This window comes from Protopterus annectens, chromosome 5.part1, assembly GCF_019279795.1.
Source record: "Protopterus annectens isolate FY-2018-M chromosome 5.part1, PAN1.0, whole genome shotgun sequence".
Classification (NCBI taxonomy): Eukaryota; Metazoa; Chordata; order Ceratodontiformes; family Protopteridae; genus Protopterus; species Protopterus annectens.
In genome coordinates, this window is record NC_056736.1 from 88,527,897 (window position 1) to 88,554,022 (window position 26,126).

General features: G+C 44.8%; 1 protein-coding gene across 1 annotated transcript in view; it reads right to left on the bottom strand.

The window, feature by feature from the left end:
• MYCBP2 (MYC binding protein 2) overlaps positions 1–26,126 on the bottom strand; it is a gene marked incomplete in the record, with an annotated part of 5,088,083 nt that overhangs the window by 1,492,470 nt on the left and 3,569,487 nt on the right.

Below are 26,126 nucleotides of genomic sequence, written 5' to 3' on the forward strand. Positions count from 1 at the left end.
CCCATTGGCGAGGTTTGTACTGGGCTTGTGGTTGTCCTCTGCCCCTTGGGCGTCTGCATTTACCCCTCTGTGGTCTGTCTGTATCTGGAAAGGACCAATTTTTTGTTGGCCAGTTTCTGCTGAAGCGAGGGGGCTGTACCTGTAGGAAATCTTTGACTGTCTGCATAGATTTTGCCTTATCCTCCATTTTCTTTAAGACTTCTTCTGCTTTAACTCCAAAAAGAACATCCTGCTGTAAGGGAGCATCTAGAAGTTTTGCTTTAACATGATCAGGTAGAGTTTGTTCCTTTAACCAAGCATGCCTACGTATAACAGACCCAGTGACAGCTGCTCTACAGGAGGCCTCCAAAGAATCAAACCCACATTGTAAGGTATGTTTGCCCACCTGTTCAGTGGCATGCAACAGATCCTGCATTTCTTTCAATTCAGATTGTTGAGGGAGAGTGGTCATTTTTTGCTTTAACTGAGATTAGAAATTGCTGATACTTAAGCATGTGAAATTGGCAATTTAGTGCCCTCATAGCTAGAGTGGCTGAGGTGTAAACCTTTTTCCCCCACCTGTCTAGTGCTCTGGAATCCCTCTCAGAAGGCACATGATTTTTAGCCATAGAAGCCTTAGCCCCCTTGGGACCCTGGGAGATTATCTCTGGGTCAGCGACAGGGCTTTTGTAAAGAAATTTGTGGGAATCAGGCACTCTATAATATCTGTCAGGCTTATCCAGAGCAGGAGGTAGAGAATCAGGGTTAAAACTGGATTCTAAGTAAACATCATCCACAATATCTAAAACTGGTGGGATGGCAAGTGGTCTGTGTTGGGGGAGTAAAAGAAACTCTCTGAGCCTTTTCTTCGAGTCAGAGTAGTCCTGACTTTCCCAGTGAAAATGTTCCCTCATAGTGTGTAAAGTTTCCCCAAAGGAGTAGTCTTCAGGAGGAGAAGCTGAGGGAATGGAATCCTCAGCATCAGAATCTTCATAAGGGGAGAAGGAGTAATCTTGGTCCTCAGAGGAGTCTGAAGAAATGGACACTTGTTCAGAGGATGCATAATCTTCCTCCTGTCTAGGCCTTTTGTCAGGAGGGGGCTGGGAACCCCTGATTAAAGTGATCAAATCTTCAGCCATTTTAAGCATCTGTTTCTTAGGCATGGGGCCTTGAACAGGGGAATGAAGTGCAGTCTTTTTAAATTTAATAGGAGTCTTCGTCTTAGAATACGATTTAATGGTGAGCGTCGTCGGTCTGAAAACGCCTTCAGAAACTGATGGCGTTTCTGCAGCACCGACATCTTTTTCAGCAAAGTCGTTGGTAGGGCCTGAACTAAATGGCTGCGTCGGTCTGGTACATTCCGTCAAAAATTCTGAAGCGGTCTCGGGTTCCAGATCTGCGGTAGTCAGGGGCTGCGTAGGAGCCTCACTAAGGACCGGAGAACCGGAGACCAGACCAGTCGAGGCCTCGAAATCTGGCTTAGGCCTGGGCTGTCTGTCCTTGTCCTTCCGTTTTTTGTGCACGCCAGTAGTCGGTTGCTCCGACGGCATGGTGTAGTTAAATTTCCTACCGAAGTAGTGTCGTGCGAAATCAAAGCGTCTTTTAATAGTACGCTTATTAAACCTAGCAGAAAAACGACAACTAGTGACGTCGTGGTCTGGGCCTAGGCAAGTTATGCAATAAGAATGAAAATCCTTATGAGGTATTTGCTTACCACAAGAAATACAATTACTAACTTTTTCTGACATCGGTCTGAGGCAAGAAAAGTTTCCCCAATGGGGTACTTAGCTTTATAGAAGACTTCGGTCTGAAATTCGAATTCGAAAATCTCAGTAGTCGGCCGACCGGCACTTGCGAACTGCTTCTGCTTCGGGCACCGCGCGGCAACTAAGACTGGAGAAAATGGCGTTGGTTGCATTATATATACCCCTGGCGCACTGATGTCAGGGAAGAAGCGACAGCAACCGATGCCGGACCAAGACTTTGGAATTCCAGCCGACTGCGGGACTGCCTGACGAAAGGATAACCCAAGTGTGATGACTGCAGCAGGGTAACACGATGAACATCTGCCCTATCTCCAGGACGTTTATGTGCAATTTGGTCTCTGTAAGGGATCACATGCATTGGATCTTCCTTCCCTGAAAATGCCTCCCATCCCACACCAAGAGGGAGGCATCAGTGGTCACTGTGGCTGAAGGAGGGGGGGAGGACAAATGGCCTGCCAAGATGAAGATAGTCTGTAAGCATCCACCAAAGCAGGTGGTGCCTGCAAGTTGGAGTAAGCTTGACAGGGGTTGATAAAGGGTGACACAGAATGGGCCATTGTACTGTCAAAGTCCACTGGAGAACACGTGTGAAGAACCTGGCTAAGGGCACCAGAAGGATGGCAGCCGACAAGTAACTCAAGGTTATGGGAATTGGGTGAGCTGGAGGAGATGACATGTCTAGTACTCATTGAACCTACTGTCTAAGAGATGATATCCTCTGTAAAGGAAGAGCTGCAACTTGCGTGACTGCGTTCAACGGAGTCCTGATGAATTTGATGTCCTGTACTGGAAACATCCGGGATTTTGCCATGTTCACTGTGGTTTCCAGTTGGCGTAACAGGCGCAACATCACCAGAATCGCCCAGAGCAGTTGATGCCTTGTGGGTGCCATTAGGAGCCAATTGTCCAAGTAGGGAAACACCTGGAATCCTTGCAGATGGAGATGCGCAGCAACTACTACCATGCACTTGGCGAACACAAGGGGGCAGTGGTGAGGTCAAAGGGCAGTGCTCCGAAATGGTAATGATCGGCCATCAGCCGGAAGCATAGATATCTTCTGGAGTGCCTGTCTATTTTGATATGATAGTATGCATCCTGGAGATCCATGAGCAAATCAAGTCACTCTTGCACATGAGAGGCATAAGGGACTGTACTGTAAACAAGCAGAACTTCGTCTTCTTGACAAATAGATTCAAACTGCTCAGATCGGTATGGGTCAATGGTCTTCTGCAAAGGTCTCCAGTCTTCTTTGGCACCAAAACAAAGTGTGAGTAAGTTCCACATCCTCATTGCTCGGTTGGGACCCACTGGATGACTCTCTTGACTAGAAATTTTTGTACTTCTAGAAGGGCACTCTCCCTCTGAATGGGTGGCATGTCAGGGAGACACTCCCCAGTGTGGGGAGGAGGCAATTAAAAGGGAATACAGTACCCTCTGGAAAGAATTACTTGTGCAAAATCTTATCATAACCATGGACATCCCTCTCTTCTATGTTGCAGTATTCTTTACATATGGTTGCATTCCACCCAGATGACCAATGTCCGGCCTGTATACAAAAGCTTAGATCCACTGTCTGTACATGGGATGTTGCACGTGGCTCTAAGCTTTTGTATCCAGGCCGGACGTCGGGTTGTCTGGGCGGAATACAATCATATGTAAAGAATACTGCGACACAGAATAGAAGGACATATAATGTTCAATACCCAGGAGTCATTTATGTCTGCCCAGGCTTCAGGGTGTAAGGATATTCTGCCCCCCCCCACCCCAACTGCCTCCTGAGCAGGATAGTCTGTCAGTGCTACAGGAATGCTAAAAGGGGATGTCATACAAGGGGATCCCTGAAGCTCTGGTTCTTAGGACCCCCTCTCCTTCTGGGGCAGTGTCTACCATTGAATCCCCTCCCTCTGCTCCTAGTAGAGGATTCATTTTGTGAATCAGGAGAGGGTGCTTGGAATTTGCGGAACCACATCTTCTTCCCGCTCCGCTGGTTCCTGGAAAAGATCCTCTGAGGGGGAGAAATCTTGATCCGTATGGCAAATAAAGGCTTGCCCTGCTGCTTGTTGTGGGTAAGAGTCTCCTTAACTGATGGCCTGAACAAAGAGGAACCATTGAAAGGGGCATTAAAGAACAACACCTTGAAGGGGTGCACAAACCTGCACATTCTCATCCAGGCATGTCTCCTAAGGGTTATGCCTGAACCAGCTCCTCAAGAGGTTCCCAACGGCACATGGGAGATTAGCCTCATCAAGGAACTAGCAATAGAAGCCATGGTGTTCAGCTGTGTGGAAAAATTCTTGAAGTTTTCCTCTGACAGCAACCGCATCAGAGAAATGGAAATTTCCTTCACCAAGTCTCTATGAAGGCATGTGAAGTTTGCCAGGTAATTTAGTGCTCTCAGCAAAAATGTGGCTGAGGAATATACTTACTTCCCATGCCTGCCCAAAGCCCGAGACACACTGTTCGGGGGATGGACAGTAGAGCTCTGTTCAGCAAGCTTTTTCTTGGTGGCTGCCGACACCACAATGGCATCAACTTGGACACCTTTACTCCAGAAGAGATGATGCTTAGGGGGAGCTAAGGTACTTATCTACGTGCTTCAGGATTGGTTACATGGTGTCAGGCTCCTTCCAAGCCTGGCATATGATGAGGTCAATACGCTGGTCTGCTGGTGAGGTCACCCAGGATGTAGATGGTCCTGTCCTGAAACCCTCCAGGAACAGTGACTCCTCTGAGCAAGGGGATTGGGAAACCCATCCACCCTTCTGTTTCAGGATTTCTAAGATATCACCAAAAGAGATATTACTGGGTGGAGATTTGGGGGACCCTTCCACTTTGTAGAAGTCAGTATCCTCTGTCAAAAACTCCCAGGGGGAGTCAATGTGCTTCCTCTTGCACCGGTGCTTCAAGGGGACTTCCTCCCCAGGGTACTCGGGTGAGGACTCAGAAGACAAGGGAACCCCTTGCTGAGGGGTAGGCTGGAGGCTCTCTGGGAGGGGCTGACCATTGATCAGATGGATGGGAGCACAGCTTCAATCCACAGAGGATTGGGTAGGGCCTGGCGGAGGAAGGACCATGTCTCGAGGTGTCGAGAATGCCCTCTCTGCCACCTGGAATGCCAAGAATGCCAGGAGATCTTGCCCCCCCCCACCCCAGAGGCCGAAGCCCCTAAGGGAGAAAGTGACAAGGCTTCCTCGGATCTGACATCACCAGAGGGCACTGGGCCCAAGCTGTTGAAAGCCAAGGCCCCCAGCAGAAGGACGGTTCCGAAAAGGTCGAAGCCAACACCAACTCCAAGGACCCAAAGTCAACCCCTCAGATTCAGGACCCGCTCATGAATCCAGCATGGGTCAGAGAAGGCAAAAATCCCCAGCTGGATCTGGGCTTTAAGAAAACTCCTCATCATCTGGATCCATATCAGAGTGGGAGAGTTGACACGATCACAGGGAAGAATCAGTCAACTGCACCGGTGTCATGCTTGGCCGGGATGTCTGAGCAGGGGAGAGGGACTTGCTTTGGTGCAGAGTACGACTCCAAGACCTACGATATGGGTGGGTGTGACTTGGGGTCTACTCCAGAGATGAGGAACTATGGATCCTTATAACTTCTGACGGCTCCAAATGGCTGCTTGGACCCAAGGTCAAGGGATCCAGCAGGGTGAGAGGTTTGGCCGGTGTCAACTCTCCCAGATTTGAGGGACCTCTTGGACACAGGAAGAAGCAACAGCAGGATGGATCCGATGGGGACTGATCTGAAAACTTCTTTCGCTTTTTCAGAAATGAAAGGAGGCCACTTCTTTTGAGGAGGAGTCTGGACTCCAGAGGAGGGAAGAAGCCCTCTTAAGATGAGTTTATTCCTCCTATCAGGAAGGCCTGGGGATTGAAGGGCGAGCAAATGTTACATGACATCTCCAACTGCCCCAGACCCAAGCAATAAATGCACCTCTTGTGGGCATCAACTTGTGGAATCTTATGCCCACAAGAGGCACACCTCTTAAAACCAGAGAGTTTCTCTGGTTTGTCTAACATGCTGAAAGCACTCACAGAAGAACGCACACTCAGCCACACCAACAACACACTAAACACTATAAAGATAGCGGGGAAGCTTTTTTTTTTTTTTTTTAAATATAAGGTGAAAGAAAGGGAGACGAGAACGGGAAAGGAGAAAAACAAAAGGGCAGGAAAAGACCTAATGCCAGAAAAAATCTACAGCAACCTAATGGAAGGAGAAGTTGAACTTAAATTTAAACTACTTAAGTTTAAACTATTTAGAAAAGGAAAGAAGAATCCTAAATAGAGAAAGAGATAATTCAAAAAATTTTTACCTAACTGGAGAGAGGTTCGTAATCACGTCTGTCCGTAATGGCAGCAAACAAGATCTGAGGGTATGAAGAGGAGTGAGGCATTATGGAAGAGGAAGGAGTCTGAGGCTCAGATCATAGCTTGGAAAGAAATGGCCAAGTTGGATCGGAGGATGGATTCAAAGAACCATCTGTGATATAATGAAATGGACAACATCAGATTCAAAAATTATCAAAAAAAAATACTAACACTGAAAATAAAACAATGATGATATAGAGAAAGATAACGAAATGTGGTATAACTAATGTGATGAAAAAAGAAGTTATGTACTCACCATAACGTTCCATCTGAGTAGTTGTACTTCATTTGTCTTCAACCTGTGGGTTTCAGATCTGAATCGGATTCGACACGGCCACATTCTCCAGCTACTGATCCGAGCTCCCAGCTCCTTCCCTTACCCATAATGCCCAGTCTCCTTCCTCCCTTCAAATCAAGTTTACTGCTTGTCACCTAACAAATACACAACCCAACAAGACCACATCCTTACAGACAGCCTGAAAAAAAACTAATTCCCAGACTGATCATGAGCAATTCTGGAGTAGTCGTCCTCGTAAATGGTCAGTACCAAAGAGACAAGGTCAGGGGAAGGGGGGGGGGGTTGAAGACAAATAAAAAACTACAATCTACTCTGCTACACACGCCCCATGAAGGCTCAGTGTCCCTCCAACCTAACACCACTCTTAAGTATTCAACTGCGGTACCACCTTTAACATTCTTGTAAGAAAAGCGCAGTCCGGGTCTGAACTGTCTGCAAACAGCTACAGTTAACTTTGAGTACGTGTCTACCTGTTTGAGCCAATATTCATTTTCCCCTGGAGAGCACTCTGCTTTGGTTGTAAGCAGCCCCCCCCCCCCACCACACACACACACACACACACACACACACACACACACACACACACACACACACACACACCTTCCACTTTCTCTTATTCCCTTCTGTTAGCAAATAGTATCCATAACTGATCAATACTGTGTGTTTGTAAATTTAAACTATGACCACAGTAGCCTACTGATACAAGGTTATCCTGTTTTTCCACCTGAGAAACTAAGAAATGACTTACAGTTTCAGATCAGTCCTTGCTCAATTGTGATTGTTTCTTAACACATACTTGTCTTTGCTTTGTGATTGTTTCCAGCCCCTCATACGAGCAACTAACAGGGTCTCTACCCGCTTCGCTCCCCACCCTGCCCCCTGTTCCCTCCCGCCCCTGGTGGTCCCACCTTTATTGCACTCAAACTCCTCCCATCTTTCTAAATGCCAACCACAGCACTAACCCAACACTACCTCCTCCATCTTCCCACTACTATCACACCTCCTCAACTAACATGTACAAGCATACCTTTCCTATGCTCACTACATGCACTCTCCTTGCATATCTTACATCCTACCAAAGCTCCATCATTCCCCCACTCAACCACTACCACTGTACTACTACTACTCACACCACCACTCATGTCTCACCCAAACTCAGCTCCCCTCCCACCAGCTCAAGAACCATCCCTTTGCACCCCCCCACATATTCTACCAACTATATTACTCAAACATAAAGCATCCCTACAACTTAACATAGTTACCCTCCCACCATACCTATTACCCACAGAGCACAATCATAAAGTTTCCTTTATAAACAAACATATTCGAAAACTAATAATCTCATGCTTAACAAAATTAGCCCTAAGTGGAGACATCCACCCCAACCCTGGCCCTACCATCTCCAACCCCAATCTTCATAATCAGACTAGAAACCACAACTTCTCCCATATTACAGCCAGTAGAAAGCCAAATGACTTCCTTCTACTATGCCTAAATATTAGAAGTATATCCAACAAAGTCCATGAACTCCATGCCACCATAGACTTGTACTCCCCAGATACAGTCATCCTGACAGAAACCTGGCTAAAACCTCACATTACCAATGAGCAAATACTCCCTACAGGTTATGGCATACTAAGAGTAGACCGGCTAAACAAAAAAGGAGGTGGTGTAGCTATAATATTTAAACAGCATCTAAACATCCAGATCTTAAAATCATCAGCTCCACAAATAGGCAATGAAGAAATAATATATACCAACCTCAAAATTAATCAAAACAAAACCATCAACATAATTGGATGCTACTTCCCACCTGGCCAAAACATCCCTCCCCTAGAAAACCTCCTCAGCTGGTCTACCCACCATCTCCCCCAAGAAATTATCATCTTAGGTGATTTCAATAGAGACTGGCAATCCTGCTCTGGCAACAATCCAACCCATCATGTACACCTTCATGGCTTCACTCAACTAGTCCAGTCACCAACCAGGATAAATAAAAACTCCACCAAGCACACTACCCTGGATTGGATACTAGTCAGTAAGAGCCCCCAGTCATACATAACAGGCTGCTTATCAGATAGCCTCAGTGATCACTCCCCAACATTCCTACTAAAAAAATACCTATACCAAGCTAAACCCATCATCTACCGTCAAATATGTAAAAAACTAAACTTTAACCCACTCACATTCATCTCATCCCTCAAAGAATGTAACTGGCATCCTCTAAACTACCTCAGTCTAGATGATGCAGTTGAATTTTTTAATACTACCTTCCTGGACATCCTTAATTACCATGCCCCCATAAGATTCTCTAGAACCAAAGCACAACCCTCCCCATGGCTACAGAAAACCACTAAGTCAGAAATGAAAAACAGGGATAAAGCCTGGGAGCACTGGCGCAAAACCAAAACCCCCTCAGCTAGACAGAAATTCCTAGAACTACGCGATAGAGTCAAAAAGCTACCAAAAACAGGACAAATCCCAATACTACCAGTCTGCCCTAGACTACTCACAACACAGCCCCAAACAATTCTGGTCCTCCATAAACTCCATCCTCCACCCAGTTAAAGTCAGTACCCCTCCTCCTAACATCCCTCACTCCTCAGAAAATATTGCTACCTCATTCAACACACACTTCACCCAAATCATACTATCACTAGCTAAACAACACAACCCCCCTTCCCCTCCAACCCACACCTTCAACTAGTAATCTCCCCACTACCTTCTCTTTTTCTCCTGTACCTAACTCCAACATAAAAAAACTCTTAACTAAACTTAAACCCACCAAATTAGCAGCAGACAGCCTCCCAAGTGAATACCTACAAATTGCAGCTGATGCTCTGGCCTACCCAGTATCCATCTTGATTAACCGATCTCTGTCAGAAAGTTACGTTCCCACACTGTGGAAAGTATCACATATAATTCCCCTCCACAAAGGCGGACCCTCCACAGAACTAACCAATTACCGCCCCATAGCTATTCTCTCTCCACTCTCCAAAATACTAGAGAGATGCATACACTCTCAGGTCTCAGACTACCTCCTTACTAACAACCTCCTTTCCAGTACTCAGCATGGTTTCCGACCAAACCATAGCACCACCACTGCCTTACTCTACTAACACTATCCTTCAGCATAAAAACAATGGCTAACTCTCCTCTGCTACTTTCCTAGACATATCTAAAGCATTTGACATGGTCTCACACAAACAACTTATCTCTGTCCTCAATAACCTATCCTTCTCACAATCGGTCACCAACTGGTTTCAGAGTTACCTGTCTGACTGCCAACAATCTGTTGTATGGCAGAATGACACATCTCCCCAACTACCTGTCTCCATAGGGGTTCCCCAAGGATCCATCCTTGGACCCTTACTCTTCTCTGTTTACACCAATAATCTAGCCTCTGCCACCAAACATGGCACACTCATACAATATGCAGATGACTCGACCATCATCTGCTCAGCCCAGTCCCTACCAAAACAGCAAAAGTCACACAGGAAGCTTTTTCCTCTGTTGAAACATGGTTATCCGATGCCCGATTAATATTCAACCCAAACAAAACTAAACTACTAATCTTCCAACCCACCAAACATACTCAAAACAACTCTCACTTTAACATCACGGCAAAAGACAACACCACTATATACCCAACTGAACACACCAAATTGCTAGGAGTGGAAATAGACAAACTAAAATTTGACATTCACATATCCATGACTATAAAAAAAGTCCACAAAAAACTAGGAGCGTTATACAGAAATAAGCAATTTCTCACCAAAGCAGCAAAGATTTCAATAGCAAATTCCCACCTTATCTCCACCCTACTTTATGCCTCTCCAATATATACCAACCTAAGGCAATGTGATCTAAACAAGTTAGAGACCTGCTACAACAAAATTGCCAAATTCACCACAGGGGCATCCTACCGTAGTCACCACGGTCTCTCACTTGCTGAAATGGGCTGGCTTGAACTCCCTCACCTCCTTCAGTGGTATCAACTCTCACTCGCCCACAAACTAGTAAACCATCCACTAAATGTCCCATCCCTCCAGAATCTACTCCAACCCTATCGCACCACCAGACCACTAAGATCCAGCAGCAAAAATCACTTGCAGATCACTAAAGCCAATAACTCTGCTGGTGAAGCAATATTCTCTTGCGCCATAGCCAAATTATGGAACTCACTCCCACCCACAATTACCTCCATACCATCATGCACCCACTTCAAAACTTTACTAAAAGCACAACTAAAAACATGCTGGCTATGCCCTTGCAACTCCCACTCTAATATCATCCACCCCATCCAACCACTACCTTTCTTTCCACTCCACTAACTACCTTGATTATAGCAAGCTCAGATGCTCATAAGCCAGTACTTATTATACAGCACAAACTACTTCTTCTTGTAACATTTGTTAATGTCTGGTATGCACTTCACAGATAAAGATTCTAGTTGTCTACTGATGTACTATGTTCTTCATCTGTGAATATATTGTAAGTTATTGCTATGTAAATTGTTAATCACTATGTAATCCAATGTAAATACTGTCTGTTTATTTTAACTGTGGAGCTTTTCTCCCCGGGCCTCCGCTGAAAATGGACCTACATCCAGTCGGACACTCCTGGTCAACAAATTTAAATAAATAAATAAATAAATAAAATAAATAAATAAAATAAATAAGTACACTACTCAGATGGAATGTTATGGTGACTACATAACTTCTTTATGGGAAGTAGTTGACTTCATTTGCTCTTCAACCTGTGGAACAGAGCCCCCAGCTACCAAACACCTGGGTGGCCCTCATGGAAAGATATTCCGGAGTACCACGGAGCCAAAGGATGCCCTGCTCCTTGACACAATATCCAACTTGTAATGCAAAATGAAGGCATGAGATGAGGACCATGTACCTGCAGAACAAATATCATCCAGTGACACTCTAGACCAAAAAGCCACTGAAGTAGCCATAGACCTGGTAGAATGTGCTTTTACCTAACCCAGAGGGGAAATTCCTCTAGAAGAATATGCTCGAATAATGCACTGGGAAATCCAACGAGCAATTGTCACTTTAGAAATTGGTTTCCCTAGGAAAGGTCTTGAGTAAGAAACAAACAATTGATCCTATTTATGAAATACTTTAGTCCTGTGCAAGTAAAATCTCAATTACCTATGAACATCCAACAAGTGCAATTTATATTCCCCTTTATTTTGAAAATTTGGAAAAAACACAGGTAGATTAGTAGCCTGGTTAATATTTGCCTCTGATGTTACTTTGAGAAGGAAGGAAGGGTTAGTGTGCAAGGAAACGATCTTTATGAAATATCATAAATGGAGCCTTGATGGAAAGAGCTTGAAGTTCCGACACTTTCTTGGCAGAAGTAATGGCCATCGAAAAGGCAGTCTTCCAAGATAGATATTGTAAGTCTACCGAAGCTGCCGGTTCAAAAGATGGGGAGACTAATGGCTGGAGCACAAAGGTAAGGTCCCGGGGGGTGTGGGAGATCCTTAACTGGAGGTCTAAGTAGAAAGGTACCTTTAAGAAAGGACTTGCAAAGTTTTGAAGAGGCTAAAGAAGACATGTTTTCCCCCACTACTGAAGGATTCAGGGACTACTTGTAAGGCATCAGAATAGATCTGCTGAGCCTGTCCGCTAGAATGTTGGACCGTCCCAGTATATGCGTTGTCACCAGAAAACGACAGGTGGAGATCACCCATTCCTTACACTCTCATGGCTTTGTGACAGAGGGGATAAGATCTGGTTCCCCTTGTTTGTTGATATACCAGACCACTGACATTGTCTGTCTGAATTGTGATTGTTCCTAGACGAAGATGTGCATGAAGGGCCTGCAATGCAATATGAACCACCTTCATCTCAAGGATGTTGATATGCAAACTGGTCTTAGATGGGGACCACGTGCTTTGGACTGTCCTTCCGGAGCAATGCCCACCCTGGCTGGAAGGCGTTTGTAGTCACAGTGCCTTTGGGAAAGGCCGGAAAAAAAGGACGTTCCTTCAGCAGGTCCGGGGACTGAATCCACCACTGAAGAGTGTCCCTACGCACTCGGGAGATTCGAATGGCATGAGACAAAGGTAGATCTAACAGGGACCACTGACCCATGAAAATTCACATATGAAGGCATGCTAAAGGTAACAGGTTGATCGTGGCCATCGACCCCAGTGCTGTTAGAACTGCTTCTGCTGTCGGAACGTGGGCTTGAAGGACATACATCTTCAAAGAGTGTATCGTGTCCAGGGTGAGGAAAATTTTCATTTGAATGGTGTTCAACTGAGCCCCGATGAAGTCCAGAATCTGAACTGGGACCAGCGAAGATTTGTTTTGAATGATGGTGATGCCCAGACTGTTTGCTAGATGAAAAAAAGCAGCCCCTGGCTTGACAAAGTAGATGCTTGAAAGGGGCAGCAGAGAGTTAATTGTCCAGGTAAGGAAAGACCTGAATACCTTGAAGCCTCAGGTGAGCTGCTACTACCGCCATCACCTTGGTAAACACACCTGGATGCTGTGGTCAGACCAAAGGGAAGGGCTCTGAACTGATAATGATTGGCTCCTAGCTGGAAGGTGAGGAATCTCTGAGAGCACCTGCCCCATCTTGATGTGATAGTATGCAACCTGGAGGTCTATCAAGCACATCCAATCACTCGCCTGCAGACAGGGTAGGATGGATAGAAGAGTGACCATCTGGAATTTAATTTTGGCTACCGATAAGTTCACGGTGGACAGATCCAGGAAAGGTCTGATTTCCCCCGTTTTCTTCAGCACTACAAAAAACCTGGAGTAAATGCCTGATCCAGATTGGTCTCGGAGGACAGGTTGGATGGCCCAACTGTTTAGCAACTGTTTTACTTCTAGTGCTGCTTCCTCTCTCAGCATGGGTGGGACATCTGGGAGGTGTTTCTTCGGTCGTGGTGGTTCTTTGAACGGGATGAAATATCCTCTGGATATAATTCGCAACACCCAGAATCTCTTGTAATGGACTCCCATGCCATTTGGGTGTAGTAACAGGTGACTCCCGACTGCCTCCAGAGACAAGCAGTCAGGCAACCCTTCAGAGATGCTGCTCGGGTTTCTCTGAGAAGGGTTCTCAGGACCAGAAATTTCTAGGAGCTCCTCTGCCTCTAGGACAGGGTCTATCGTAACCTCCCCTGCCTCTGGGGAAAGGCGAGTCCTAAGTGTCCCGGAAAAATGCCTGAGACTTCTGGAACCACATCTTCTTCGTCCCTCGCAAATTCCTGGAAAAGGATCTTTGAGGGGAGGTGAAGCGGATTCCGATGGCAGACCGTGTCTTTCCGTACTTCTCACTCTGGACCAGAGTCTCTAACAGATTTCCCAAAAAGGGAAGAGCCATCTTACGGGGCATTTGTGAATGACACCTTAAAGGGTTCCGAGAATTGACAAAGCCAGAGACAGGCATGACACCTGATGGCAATGCCCATCCCGGCAGCCCTTGCGGCTCCCTGTAGCATGGGAGAGCAGGCACATGGACGTATTTGAAACTGCTTTAAGAGTGGCCATTTGCATGGAAAACTTCTTTTTGTCCTCTGCCGAAATGGACTCTAGGGTCGACTCAGCGACTTCTTTGACCAAGTCTCACTGTAATTGAATGACGTGTGCCATGTAATTCAGCTCCCTTACCGAAAAGGTCGCTGAAGCATACACACGACTTCCTGAAATAGTCCATCGCCCTTGATTCTTGATCAGGAGGGTGAACCGTGGAGATCTCCTGCGCAAGCTCCTTCTTAGTGGTGGCTTCCACAACCACAGCATCCACTGGGGACCCCTTATTCCAGTACGTCCTGTCCAATGGGGGACTCAAGACCTTGTCTGGGCACTTAGGGATCAGCTCCACGGTGTCCAGTTCCTTCCGTGCCCTAGGTCCATTAATAGTTCCGCAGGAGAGGACCCCAAAGAAGTAGAATGGGCCCATGTCAAAAGCCTCCTGGAATACTGACTTGTCCAAGGTTGGTTTTGAGGCAGACCCCCCCCCATCCCAGCAGAGGAGTTCCATGATGTCTCCAAAGGAGACATCCTTGGGAGTTGACCTTGGGGAACCTTCCCTCTCCTCCAAGTCAGTGTCTTCGGTGAGGGACTCTGGTGGAGAGTCCAAGTGCTCCTCTTACACGTCCGTTTGCAAGGGACCTCATTAGTGAGACTTGTCTTGAGAGGACCTGCAAACTTCCTGTTGTTCTCGTGGGGGAACCTCCTGAGGCAGGATGGTCACAGGCTGTCCCTGAGATGGCAAGAGTTTGGGACTGCACCCAAAGCCGGGGGGGGGGGGTCTGGACGGAGTCCAAGGACGTGATGGCCAAGGGTCTCAAAACTGAGAGAACCATCTCCACCACGTCAAAGGCTGAAGAGGAACAAACCTCCTGGGAGATACCGGTGGGGGCCATCCCCAACTGACCCAACAGGGGAGTCAGAGCCGAGGCTCTAGGAGCCAGGATGCCGAGAGGGATACTGGGCTCCGAAACGCTCAGAGCCAACAGCACCCCCTCAGATACGACCATGACACTACGGCTCCGAGAGCTCGGATCCCAGATGCTCAAGGCAACGAGCAGCATCAAGGTACATGGAAACATCGTCGCCGACCCCTCGATTCAAAGGGTCCTCAGATCCAAGGACTCAAAAACCGATGGTCGGATTGGAGAAGGAGTTATAGGTGAAAAGAAAGGCTGCGAGCTTTTTCCTCCAGAGGGACAGGGTGCAGGCAAGACCCCCATCTGGATTTGGGTGCAGATAAATCTCTGAATCATCTTGCCCCTCTCCGCTTTGTTCAAGCTCCAGGTGGAGTGGGAAGAAGATGCCACTGAAACAGGTCTGGAAAGCCAGTGGGGAGAGAACCTAACTGGGGACCAGATAGGGGTTTCCTCCAGCTCAGGGAAGAAACTAGGAGACCATAGCCGAGGAGACCCAGGCCTGGTTGGAGGCCTCACTTTCGGTGGCGGACCTACCTGAACCAAGCGGTCAGGGACTGCTTTCATGACTTGTCCTTCTTGGCCTTCTCTCCTTCCCCAGATCTCTTGGCGGGAGTTTGAGTCCCACAGGCCGGGAAGGAGGAAGAAGCAGCAGCTGCTGCTGTTCCCCCAGAGGGGGATGAAAGTACTACTGTCCCTGAGTAAGAAGTAGGCCTTTTAGAATTAGTTTGTCCCTCCTGTCCTTCAGTGCTCTGGAGTTGAACCCAGCACAGACAGGACAGGAGGTCTGAAGGTGCACTGCTCCTAAACACACCACACACCCCATCCGCTGGAGAAAGCTTATGGCCACACACTGTGTATTTTCTGAAACCTGATTCAGGGGCTTCTGACATCCCAGGCTCACACAAGCGATAGAAAAGACAGAAAAGAAGCGGAAAGAAAAAAACTTTTTTTTTTTTTGACTCGCCTACTGTCATGGGGAGGTAAAGAAAGAAAATAGAAAGAAATCATCACAAAATTTTTACTCACGAAGATTATCACAAAATTTTTACTCACGAAGATCCAACTAACGCTAAGAACTCAGACCACGCTTGTTGCTTCACTAACGGCAAACGAGATCTGAAGGGAGGAAAGAGACAAACGGCATTATGGGTAAGGGGAGGAGCTGGGAGCTCAGGTCAGTAGCTGGAAAATGCGGCCATGCCAGATCCAATTCGGATCCAAAACCCACAGGTTGAAGATCAAATGAAGTCAACTACTTCAGATCAATATTACTGTGTAAATCCATGGGGATATTTACCAGATGAAGGGATTAAAGCCATTACAGAAAGAAAAAGTGGTGTTACCAAGATGGTAGAGTGTCAGACTTCCTATGGAGACTGGTAATAAATAAGTTTCCAGTGAAAGGGAATATGCCATATAAAGAGAAAGGAGAACATTAAAAGAGTCCGTTTATTTTGTGGGGAGGAAGAGACAACAGCCCCATGTTTCTGACATGTAAAAAAGTGGTGAAACTAAGTTGTGTGAAGACTTTTAAGAATATTAATGACAAAAAATACAGCTATGAATAGGACTGTGTACGGACATTATAAGAACAAGAAGAATGAATATGTGAGAAAAGTAGATAAGAATTTATTTTATGTAATGTGGGTTATTTGGAATGAAAGAATGAAAAAAAATGTTTAAAAGGAAATGGATTTTCACTGATGTGTTGTGAAAAATTAGATCATGCCTGTGGAAGAAGTGGGAGTCAATTATGGATGAATAGCAATGAGGATGCTATAAGAAAAAAATGATAAATAGTAAAAAATTTAAATAAATGTGCATTATATAAGTTTCTGTAAATATGTAACATGTAAATAAAAAGAAATTATGTCTTACCATAAGGTTCCATGTGTGTTGTCAATCTTCATTAATTGACTATGGGCTTTGTTCCAAATCTTGGAACTGACTCAGCTGTTTATTTAAGCTTGCGCCTCCCAAACTCTTGAGTTAGGCTCTACCCATAATGCTCCTCTCTAAATTAGCTCACATCGATTTTGCCTATAATAGTGACAGACAAGAAGCAACAAATAAAAGACCAAATCTGTGTCCCTATTGTGATACCAGTCTTTAGGAATATTCGGGGGAAGGGATGTCAAGTATTAATAAAGATCGACAATACAGATGGAACGTTATGGTAAGACATAACTTCTTTATTTGATGTTGTCAATCTTCATGTAATCCTTGACTGTGGGGACAGAGTCCCTAGCTACCTGAATCTTGGGAGGTCACACTGAAGGATATTCCGGAGGACCATTGAACAGAAAGATGCATGTCCCCTACAGACCTGGCCCAATTGGTAATGAGTGATAAAGGTACGAGCAGATGCCCATGTAACTGATGCACAAATGTCATCTAAAGAAGCTTGGCCATGAAAAACTGCAGACGTTGCTGCAGCTCTCATTGAATGAGCTTTCACAGGATGTGGTGGTTGAAGTCCCTTTGAATTATAAACAAAAGTAATGCAATCTCTAAGCCATTTAGCTAATGCAACCGTAGATACCGGGTTACCTAGCGAAAGTGAGGTAAAAGCAACAAACAACTGATCTGATTTCCTGATACCTTTTATTCTGTGAAAGTAAAAACACAACTGTCTGTGGAAGTGTAGGCAGTATTCTACCTTACTGGAGAAATTAGGGAAAAAGACTGGTAAGTGTAAGGTTTGATTGATATTTGATGCCGAAACAACCTTTGGTAAAAAGGAAGGATTAGTCCTGAGAGAAACACTGTCCTTATGAAATATCAGATTGGGGGGGGGGGGGGGGTTGCAGGACAAGGCTTGAATTTTTGATACTCTTCTGGGCGAGGTGATTGCTATTAAAAACAGTTTTCCAGATCAAGCTTTTTAAGTCACTGGTAGCCGATGGTTCAAAAGGGGATAAGGTGAAGCAATGAAGGACCAAAGGTAAATGTCATGGGGCACTGGGTTCTTTAAAGGGTGGCCTTAGCATAAGGGTTCCTTTCAAAAAGCCCTTACACAGTTTACTGGACATCAAAGTAGACCTATCAAAACCAATATGAAAGTTGGATATCGCAGCCAAGTGTACTCTAATGGTAGAAGCTGAAGAGCCAGACTGATAAAGATGGGTCAAAAATTGTAGAACCTTATCCACAGTAGCTGAATAAGTGTCAATATCATTATCCTTTTAAAGAGCCCATCTGGTGAATTTTTTCCCATTTACTATGGAACAATTTTCTAGTTGAAGGCTTGTGATGAGCGAGAATGATCTGCCGGACTGGTGATGTAAGAGAGGAAAGCCTGGCAATCGAGGGAAGTGGAGAAGCCATGCAGTGAGCTTGAGAGGGTGGAGATTCGGATGAACCATTCCTTCTGGGGGAGATAGGAGAGCTGGAACTGGGTCCAAAAAACAAGGTTTCCGAAGTGCATGAGGCCTAATGTAGGGAAACCACACCTGTCAGGGCGAAAGTACTTCACTAAAAGAATAACAGGCCTAAAGCAGATGCCCTATGCTGACAGTCTAAAAAAAACTCCAGCTATACTCTGTGGCATACCGTCTACTCAGAGGCGATCTCTGCTTAACATACAAGGCCATGTCAAACCCTGAGCTATTGGACATGCTCCACTTAAAGAAATCCCAATCCTTCAGAGCCACGCGGCTCCAGAAATCTAAACCTTGTCATCACAATGAACAAAACAGGCTGGAGGGATAGATTGCTGATCAAGAGACTCCCCATACTTTGGAATAGACTGCCCATACATGTCAAGCAGAGAGCCTCCTTGGCCCTCTTCAAAAAGAACCTTGACGATTGGATGGGAGATAGGAAATTCACCCCGGGGATCATGTCAGTTGCCCTGCTAGACAGGAGTTCAGGGAAGTAAATATTGTGGGAAGAAATATCCAGGGAATTGTTATGGCTATGCTTGTATAGGCCCTAAGGCCGATAGACTAGTACCAACCTATGAACCTATGAAAATGGGGCAATGAGGATTACTGTGTTTTTCAACCTCTTGGCTTTCTTTAGAAACTGACTTATCAGAGGAGTCGGAAGAAAGGCATACAGAAAGGGAGGCCAATCGTGGAGAAGAGCGTCTCTGGGTGACTCACCCCTGAGGAGGGATTAGGGCAAAGTAACTGCAGCACTTGTTGTTTAGGGGGGGGACACAAACAACTCTCAGCAAGGTTGGCCCCAGTGATAGAAAATCTCTTCCACCACTGCTGGATTGAGAGACCACTTGTGAGGCAACAGGATAGTTCTGCTCAACTTGTCTGCTATCACGCTGGAGCTCCTTGGAATGTGCTTTGCTGTTAAAAAGCTGTTGGAAGAAATCACCCATTGCCAAACTCTGAGGGCTTCTTGACAAAGTGGACATGATCTGGTTCCCCCTTGTTTGTTGATATACCAGATTACCGACATGTTGTCCATCAACTTGCCACTGTTCCAAAGGGGAGGGTATCCTGAAATGCTTGCAATGCTAGGAGCACCGCCTTCATCTCTAGAACACTGATGTGCAAATTGGCCTCCATTTGGGACCACGTACCGTGGACTGTCCTTCCCAGCTAATGCCCCCCACCCTATCTGGGAAGCATCTGTGGTCACTATGGCCTGGGTCTGTAGAAGGAGGAATGGATGGCCTGAAAGGATCTCGTTGGACTGAATCCACCACAACAGGTCTTGCTTGCAATGACTGGTGATCAAGATGTGATGGGACATGGGTTGATTTGTTAATGACCATTGGGAGGCTAGTAACCATTGAAGAATCCGCATGTGATACCTGGCTAGAGGAACTAAGGAAATAGAGGCCACCATTTACACTAGTGCATGCAGAATGAGCCTTGCTGAAACACTTCTGTTCTGGATAATGCATTTTACTTGTAATCTGATTTTCTGGCATAGTTGTTGGAACCATAGAGCGAGGGGAAGGGAGCGTCCCCCCACTTTTACAGCTGTAAGACCTATAGGCGGACCCATGTGTGCTAATGTAAATTCAAACACAACACAAAAGTGCGTGGAAGTTGTTCTGCATCAAGCCTGCTGCCAGAGTCACAGTAAGGAGTGCTTATATGCAGGCTGAGGTCCGTTTATGAGGTAAGGATTTTGTGCATTTTAATGAGTGCTCCCATTTATATTTGCAGGCTGAAGGTCCGTTTACTGTGTTTGCAAGCTGAAAGGTCTGTTTACTGTGTTTGCAGGTTGAAGGTCCATGTAAGTAATATATTTATAAACTGTTATCCTACTGCTTAGAGTTTTAATGAAATGCTTTTTTATGTAAAAACAAATTAAACACACTGCACTCCTTACTTTAATTCATGGTTTTAATCAAATGTCTGAGACTGTACATGTGATTTCATGATAATGTCCAGCTCGGTATGGATGGAGGTATTGTGTATGACAGCGCTGCAACAGACGATGATATGTCCTGCAGCGTGTTTGGTCAAGTGGATTTAGCAGTGATGATGAATTATGTTTTTATCATGTTGGTTTCTTTAAATGTTGCAGATTACAATTTTTTTCTTTGGTTAGTAACTCTAAGTATTGTACCATGCAGCCTCAAAGTCAAAAGTTCTTAAATAATTTACAGTGGATGCTAGAAGATGTAACAGCAATGAGAAATGCATATAGATGAGCAGCAAGAAAATCATAGGAAGGAGTGGTTTCACATCTTTGTTGCTGATTATTTAACACTTAATGATGGACAATCTAGTGCAATTTTTGTAAGGCATATACGTTCAGGAGATGACATACGTGACTAGAGGCAGCGGTTTATTCTGTTTCTTGTTTGTTCACAGATGTTGCACAAAAGAATTTAAGACATCTGAAGAATGAATGCATAGTAAAAAGAAAAGCAAGCAGGTTATAATGATTTAGAAACTTGAGATGGACGATATGCACATCCCACAATAATGTCTAAAATTACTTACCCTAGTTATATGGACATTTTTATTCTAAGTTTAGGTATGAGCAGCTGTTAATTTAACTTTCGGAAAATGAGTCTGATTACAGAGAATATTTAATCCCCAAATAGAAGATGTTGATATTATGATGCAGTTTATAAAACTCATTTCACTAAAGTTTAATTATTTTGCATTAGCCACATCTTACCCAATAAAATTTTACTGATGGGGATACTTTAACAATGTGCCTGGAGTTTGTTGAGTGCACGTAACTATAACAGCCATGTTGGGAATTTAATGTGATTAGCCCTCACTTAACTGAAGAGTATATTTTTCTAGTGGTAGCAATTTGAATGCTAAAACGTTTTGCTGTACTTTTCCTTTTAATTACATCAGATGACATGTCAATAGTAGTTTAAAAAAATGCCATTCCAGTTATATTGTCAGCTGGAAAGTACATCAGAACTTATAAACTGTATGTATAAATGCAGAATTATATACATTTCTTCTGTGAAACATCCTCCTAATGAACTAGTACTCTGAGTTTACTTAAATCTAGCTCTGTCATAGAAATTTTCATATGCTAGGGAATGCAAAGGAAGTTGTGGAAGCTTTCAAAGAAAGCTTAACAGCTTTGAACTTAATCATTTACTGTCTAGCTAACATTCATCTCATATTTTATAGTCCACAGTTTTAACCTTTGCCTCCTCTACTAGACAAATCAACTTGCCCAGTGGATGACAGCCACAAGCCTGAGATCACAGCTGGTAGATCAATGATCCATCCTTGAGGAGAAGTAGAGCATATTGAGGTGTCCTGGTATTACCATCATCCACTCCTACAGCATAAATGAGGTATCATGTTGTACAATTATTTTTAGAGGGGTAGGAAAGCAAAGCATGATATAAGCACAGACACTTTTTCATGTTATACGCCTCTCCACCCACCCTAAGCATATACATATGTGAAATGCCATTGTGTGTCTAACCAGCAAGATGATGGCTGAATAAATTTAGAGGTCCCGCAGAAGTGATGAAAACTCCAGGAATTTTTTACACTAAAGGGAAAAGAAAAGTCATTCTATTCAGGGTAGCAAATTATATGATTATTATTTTAACTGATCCAAAGAAATTTCAAAGAAACCCTTCGGAATTAAGATGCTGCTGTTAGTTGACAGACTATCTATGGTGGCAAAGGAGGTGGATGCTTACTACAGAACGTCTTCAAAACATCAAGAAAAATGACTGCCATAATGTTACAAGCAAAAACTTTTCAGAGTGTAGAAACTAGAAGCTGAATTAGAATAAGAGAGAGAGAGAGAGCAAGAGAGAGACAGAGAACTCTCTCCTTGAAAAGCGGTATCCTAGTAATTCAAATGAAAAACAGTCCCTTGGAAAACAGATCAAGGAAACTAAATGTGAGAGTATTATAAGAAATTCAAGTTAAGGACTTCAGAACTGTATACGAAAGCTTAATAAATGAGGTAATATTCTTTCAAAAATGCTTACAAATTTGTATTGAAAGGATTCAGTGATTATGGCTAGTGCCCAGATTTTGTAGTGAGCTGTTAAAATACATTACTGACAATAACTTCAGCTAAAACAAAAGGAGGAGAAAACTGACATTGATATTTTCCTAAAGAAACAGCCAAATTAATCTAAAGTCATAACTAATTTGTTCAAAGGTTTCATCACAGGATCTCTATGTGCATGGAATGTACATTTTGAGCAGTGACAGAGCTGATGGGCTTTCTGGAAATGGGCGTTTCATGATATAATTACAGATACAAATATCATCAGTGGCCACTGCAGATTGACACAATGATCACTATGATGATAATACATGCTTGCACAAAGACCCAAGCCATTGCATGGGACAGAATGTCCATAGATGGAAGTCCACCTTTACAGACTAGCACTGACATGAAGGACTTATTGGTGTCCCGGTCAATGGACAGAGGAAGGCAGATAATATCCAGCAGCCTATATGTGGGTGCTAAACTGACCTAAACATTCTGTGCTTCTGTTGAAGATATACTAGGCTAGTATTAACTTAAGACACAACTCTGTGGCTCACAACTGCTTTGGCCATTCTGATGATAAACAGCACCTTATTTCTGTGTTGTAGGCATGGTGGCAAACACCTCAGGTTATGTTTGTCTTCATTCACTGCATGACCTGTTCTCTATAATGTTGGTATAGCTAAGGTTTGGTGTTGTAATATATAATCAGTTGTAGGCACAGGTGTTTCTATCTGCCTACACAGATTTAGTGGCCATCAGATTAATTGTGATGGAGCAGAGCATGCCTGAATTAAGTGCAGCATCAGGGCAGATGATGCTATGTGCATCACCGTGGCACAGTCTGATAGCATAGTGTCACTGTTAATAATGGTTACTGCATAGGGTACCATTCCAACCACAATCACTGACACACCTTCATCACCTATGGAACATGATTCTTCTAGCATGGATAACCACCATTATCATCAGCTTACACTTCTGTACAGAGCACAACAGGCCATCATGACAGCACAAGGGGGCAATAGTCTCTTGGATATCAATAACAAGACTCTCACTTGTTGCTCAGAACAAGAAGTTATGCACTCACCATAACGTTCGATGTATGTAGTCCATCTCACCTCACATTCTTAACCGTGGGTTCGGAGTTGAACCTCGGCTCTGACTCGGCCATACTCTAGCTCGAAGTCTTTCAATTGGCTGGGCTAAGAGGTATCCCATGCTGCACTGCTCCCTTTCCCCAGATCTTGTTTGCTGCAAGCTCAGTCACTCACCCTCCACACATATAACACATAGAAAAGGAAAAACATTCCAACAATAAAAGGAGTACTGAAGCCAGACCTAACCTCTAGGTTCTCCAGGATGGGGGAAGGCAGGGGGGGGGGGTGAGGCGAGATGGACTACATACATGGAACGTTATGGTGAGTACATAACTTATTGATGTTATGTAGTCCAATCTCGCCTACATTCTTACCCGTGGGACAGTGTCCCCAGCACCTGAACCCTGGGAGGCTCAGTGGAAAATACTCTGTGAAACCAAAGGAAGATCTGCCTCTGGATACCAAATCCAATTTGTAGTGAGTAATACAGGTGTGAGGAGATGCTCATGCTGCCCCAGCACAAATATCATCCATAGACATCCTGGCCTGAAATGCTGGAGAGGTAGACATCGATCGGGTAGAATGAGCCTTCACTCTAAATGGTAAATCCTTACCACCTGAGGCATAAATGAAGGAAATACAACTAGAGATCCAGCTAGACAAGGTCACTTTGGAAACAGGAGATCCAATCTTATTTTCTGAAAATGAGACAAATATCTGATCCGATTTTCTAAGATCCTTCGTTCTATGCAAATAAAAACACAACTGTCTGTGAACATCCATCTGGTGAAATTTAAATTCTGCCTTATTAGAAAACTCTGGAAAAAATACGGCAGTTCAATGGATTGGTTGAGATTACTAACTGAAGCCACTTTCGGCATAAAGGAAGGGTTTGGTATGAGGGAAACCCTGTCCTTGTGAAATATCAAGTAAGGCGGTCTGATTGACAAAGCTTGGAGCTCCGAGACATGTCTAGCTGAAGTGATGGCTACCAAAAAGATGGTCTTCCAAGTCAAATATTTCAATTCACAAGTAGCTGCAGACTCAAAGGGGGACGAAGTGAGATACTGTAGCACAAAATTTAGGTCCCAAGGCATGACCGGGTCAAAGACTGGAGAGCGAAGCAGCATAGTGCCCTTCAAGAATGCCTTACAAAGTCTATGTGCCATTAGACTGGGTTCATTAGCGACGTGAAAAGTGGAAATAGCCGCCAACTGGGCTTTAATGGTTGCGGCTGCTGACCCCCGATTGAAAAGCATGGAGAGAAATTCCAGAACTGAAGAAATTGGAGCTGTATAAGGATCAATTTGTCTTGCATGAGCCCAGATGGAGAATCTTTTCCATTTACTGGAATAAATCTTTCAGGTCGAAGGCTTATGGGAAGAAGACAGAATATGAACCACTTCTGGAGAAAAATGATGAAGCCTGGCTAATGATGGAAGTGGAGTAGCCAGGCTGTCAACCAGAGGGTCTGAAGAGAGGGATGGAACTGCCCTGACATATGAGTCAGTAGATCTGGCTGTGGGTCCAGAATCCAGGGGGCATCCATGAGACAGGGATGGAGAAAGGGGAACCAAATTTGACGAACCCAGTGTGGAGCAATCAGAATCATTCTGCTTCCCAAGGATTGCGCTTTCTGAATAACCTTTGTTAGCAGAGGAACAGGCAGGAAGGCATAAAGTAGACCGGAGGGCCAATCATGAACTAGAGCATCCCTGGGTGACTCCCCCTGAGGGGGAATAAGGGTGAAGTAGCTGCTGCACTTGGTATTGAGGGGACTGGCAAATAGGTCACAGCAAGGCTGACCCCATCTGCGGAAAATCTGCTCCGCAACTTGACTGTTCAGGGACCACTCGGGAGGCATCAGAATAGCTCTGCTCAACCTGTCGGCGATCACGTTGGACTTCCCCACAATGTGCGTTGCTACAAGAAAACATTGGGAAGACACTGCCCACTGCCACACTTGAATGGCCTCTCTGCAAAGGGGGTACGGACTTGGTTCCTCCCTGTTTGTTCAGATACCATACCACCGACATATTGTCTGAGTGGATCACAATTGTTCCGAGAGGAAGAAAGCTCTGAAGTGCTTGCAACGCTAGTAGCACTGCTCTCATCTCCAAGATATTGATATGCAGATGTATCTCGTGTTCCTGCCACGTGCCTTGGACTGTCCTGCCGAGATAATGCCCTGCCCACCCCATCTGGGTGGCATCCGTGGTCACTGTGGCAACAGGAGGGGATGGGACGAAGGGTTTTCCCACACTGAAGTTACTGGTGTGAAACCACCAGCGTAGATCTTGCTTGCACCGGTCTGTGATCATTATGAGATGATAATGCAGAAGATGTTGTAGAGACCACTGGGCGAAGAGCAGCCACTGAAGGTGCCTCATGTGTAGCCTGGCAAAAGGAACCAGCATAATTGTTGCAGCCATCGTCCTTAACAATTTGAGAACCATTTTTGCCTTCATTTTTTTTCAGAGGGAGCAACACGTATACCTGTTGCTGCAAACCTTGAATCCTTTCTTGTGGTAAAAACGCCCTCATGAGCACGGTGTCTAACTCAGCGCCTATAAAGATGACACGCTGCGAGGGCTACAAGGCAGACTTTTCCCAGTTTAGAGTGATACCCAATTGTTGACACACCTTGATAGTGGTGTCTCTGGTCTGTAGTAGTAGATGCCTGGTGGTGGCAGAAAGGAGCCAGTCGTCCAGGTACGGAAACACTTGGAATCCCTGACGTCTCAAGTGAGCCGTCACCACTGC